Source organism: Vespula pensylvanica, chromosome 5 (genome assembly GCF_014466175.1).
Source record: "Vespula pensylvanica isolate Volc-1 chromosome 5, ASM1446617v1, whole genome shotgun sequence".
Lineage (NCBI taxonomy): Eukaryota > Metazoa > Arthropoda > Insecta > Hymenoptera > Vespidae > Vespula > Vespula pensylvanica.
In genome coordinates this window covers 7,832,561-7,836,519 of record NC_057689.1, presented here as the reverse complement: position 1 = coordinate 7,836,519, position 3,959 = coordinate 7,832,561, and the positions used below count along the sequence as shown (strand labels likewise).

The window sequence follows — 3,959 nt, the reverse complement described above, 5'->3', positions numbered from 1 at the left end:
GTAAATGCGTACGATTGATGGATTTTTCCGATCCATTGATCGTCCACAGGCTAGAATAATTCGTAAAATGTTTAATATGCTTTTATTTTTAATTTTTTTTTTGGTGCATTTGTTAGGGAATGCTCTATAGCAATTGTTAAGGCTCGAAAAAGAGAAGAGCCTATATGCCGAAGAGGCCCTCACGATCCGTTGCTCAAGAAGGCAACTATTAGACTATTGAGTTATTTCCGAAGGTTTAACAGAACCTTTCGAAAATGGCTCTATGTCATATTTAATTTTACCACATTGTCACTTAAAATGCTCTGATAATGATATGTGTAATTATATTGATTTCAGGAGCTGAGATAACTTTCATTCCATTCCATATTGTCATGCGTACGCGAATGGAATTATTAAATATTTTATGCATTTTTATTATTAAAGTCGAGTGACACATTTTTTGTTTTAATTTTTTTTATTAAACAATTTTATATCTATAAAATTACGTTCTGTATGAAAATAATATCTGCGGAACGTGTAAGATATGATAATTGTGGGAATCATTGAAAGTGCACTGCATAAAAGTGCACATAGAGCTGAAATAAACACGTTACTGAAAAAGAATATTTGTGTAGATTAGGATCAAAAATTTTTCATTTTCATTTTCTCTTATAAATTGATATTATATTAAATTCAGAATTTTATTTTTCATAAGTACTATATATACACACACAATATATATATATATATGTTTTACAAATCTTGCTTCCATATATACAAGCTTTATCTCTATAGGCATTAAATTAAAATGATTAATTTTCATAGTTTGGACTAACAAAGTATCCATCTAGACAGTTTTTAAGCTCGTATATGGTATTTTTCATGTTTCGACATTTTCGTATAATATATCGAAAAATGACAAATTTCGTTGGAATTCATTGCATATGTGATATATGCGCATGTGCGACTTTCGCGAGTAAATGTTATTAGATAGGAAATTGCTCTGGAATTTCGATATGTAGACTAATGACTATATACTTTGGTATATTTCAAAATAATTTAGGTATAATGTAAATCGAAGCTGCAGAATGCACCCGTAGTTTCTTTGTTAGGAGTTGTGATGTTGGCCTTCCTGTCATAAATCGTGGTTATGTTATGATTGGCGGATGAGTAAGAAGAAAGACAATCGAGGCGAAATAAATTATTATTGATAAGGCTAAATAAAAAAAGTATTTATTATATTGAAATTATTTACTAATTTAGAACATATTCATGTGTAAATCTAAACAGCGACTACGCTCAACTGCGAAAGGTGTTATTGCACTGCATTCGTTAACCTAACATAACGATATAAACAATCATTATTTTTGATGATGGAATGGAAGAAATACGATGTCCAGAATTTTCGTGATCAATTTTAATTATCTAGAATAAGAAATGATATTGGATACATGACATTTAAGAAGCAATACTTGACAAATATCGTTATTTATTGTCGTTGTATCCTTTACGAGAACGTTTAATTAATTTTATTTTTATTTGTACAGAACGTCAGCATTATGATTTCATTTATTATCGTTAATAGGACAGTAGGGAGGGTATACACTTAGAAATATGTAAGATAGATTTGATGATATAATTTACATCTTCTCTTTAAATTTGTACACCTATTCTTTGATGAAGCAATATTCTTCTACTGAAACTTCTTTTAGTGGCAATCGAATTATATTTTTCCTTCGGTTATGCATTTTTTATTGAATATGTTGTATATATATATCCAGTAGCTAAGGATTCCAAATTCATTATACTTTAATAAGGTTATTGTAACTTTATTTTTTCAATTTTGCATTAATGAATTTAATCTAAACGTAAGTTTAGTAACTGATTTCATTAAGATAAGGAAGATTAATGTCTAATGTATATTATGCAGTTTGAAGTAACTTAGAAGCAAGCTTTTATTTCAACATTAGTACTTGAAAGTATGACGGAAACCAGATTTTTTATGGTTACTAATCAAAATGGATAAATATTTATAAAGGTGAAAGAAAAATGATTTATATACTTTCAGTAGCTAACAACTTTATGTTCTTTATTTTGTTTTAGGACAATTTTATTTTATAATCGTGATTTTAAAGAATTTAGTCATTCGATTAGTGTTATGAATATAGGAATATATTGTTTAATATGACTTTCTTATGGTACTACAAGGGATTTAACATTCTTTCCATTTAGAAATTATATAGCTGTTGCTTATAATGCAATTATAATAATTATATTCGATCTTTCAGACCTTAAAAAAATAAATGAGGCATTTACAGGATCAAATGATAAAGTAAATGATACCGAAGAAATATCTTCAAAAACTGTTAACAAAGTTGTTGCGACATTGAAAGGTCATTGTAACAAAATTGTTGGTTTAGGATGGAGTCCAGATTTAAGTGGATACTTGGTTTGAAGTGGTTTAAGTGGTACTTGGTTGAAGTTACGATAGTATAGCACAGATATTTTGATACATTTCTTATATTTTATTTGATTGGATAGAAATAGTAATAATATAAAGTGCTCTGTATTTTATATTGATTATTTTTATGTCAAGTATGGAATATTGAAAGCAAGAATTGATAATAACGTTTGTAGATCATTGTAGATCTGTTTGTTGCCGTATGTGGAATCCTTTAGATCCAGATTTGATAATAACAGGATCAATAGATTTTACATTACATTTGTGGAGAATATCAACTCAGTTTTACTGCCTAAAAAAACGTCTGATTCAAAAAAATTGAAATTGAAAAGGAATAAACAAAAAATAAATGAAGATAATAATACAACTAAGATGTTAATGGTGTACTTCAGGAATAGTTAGAAAAGTGATGAATAAAATTTCAAAATCTACAACAATTAAAGCAGGTATTATATAAAGCTTATAGTAATATAAAGTTATAAAATAATTATAACATATATTATATGAATGAGTACTGTGAAATGATAAAAACAATACTACAAAATTGGGAAAATTATGAATATGAAAAAGGTTATTTTGAATCTGCAGCTCATTGATATCTTATACAAATTTATTACTTTATTATACACGATAATTATCTAGTATTATTAATTTCAGTTATATATAATTAGGAGCTAATTCAGAAGCAGCCTCTTTATTAGCACATAGAAAAGATGTAGAAAGTTTGACAATTGCTATTAAATTAACATCGGACTATCATTTGTTTCTTGATCTTTGAAGAATTCTCTTAACGGTATAAAGCTGGTTGTAAAAGAGGCCTATAAAAATCATTTGTCAAAGTTTTTTGTCCAAAAAACACAGAAGTTTTATAATGACAGGATTATGATTTTATCTTAAAAGTGATCGATCAAAACAGCACATATTATTCGCTGTAATAAACTTCGTTTGAAATATAAATAAAACTTGATTTATTTTTGCATTAAAATATGAAGAAACTTTTTCTCCATTTTAATGTTATGAATGATCTGCTTGACTTGAATTTCTTTACATATATCTATTTCTTTATTGAAGGCTTAATACTAGCAATTATCGAATTTGACTTGAGATATATTAGTAAATAGTTTATCACGATGGTAATATATCAACTAATTGAGATAGTATTTTTGCCAAAGTTTCCATTATTTAATACAGAAATCTAAATAGTCATTACGATTGGATAACAGTCATTGTTTGAGAGAATACAATGGCATGAATAGCAAAGTTCGATCAGTCATGATTAGAATATCAAAGGGAGACATGTAATACAGCTATGCAGTTTGCTTATTAAACAATAAATTCTGATTTGTAACTCTGATTAAATAATTTATGTTTAATTGCATTTTGTGTTTAAAAAAAATATTACATGCTATACTATATGTACGATAAGAAAACAGAATATTTAATGTAAAGAGAAACAAGTTTTTTAACATCATTAAATAATACATTTTCATATTAAATTTAAACATTTTTGTATAAAATT

The 3,959-nt window shown here is 26.8% G+C and overlaps 1 long non-coding RNA gene across 1 annotated transcript; it reads left to right on the top strand.

Moving 5' to 3' along the window:
• Positions 1 to 1,129: 1,129 nt before the first annotated feature.
• Positions 1,130 to 3,425, top strand: LOC122629109. The gene is made up of 2 exons (XR_006327185.1): positions 1,130 to 2,886; positions 3,098 to 3,425. It is a non-coding gene; the product is annotated as an uncharacterized LOC122629109 (long non-coding RNA).
• Positions 3,426 to 3,959: the final 534 nt, after the last annotated feature.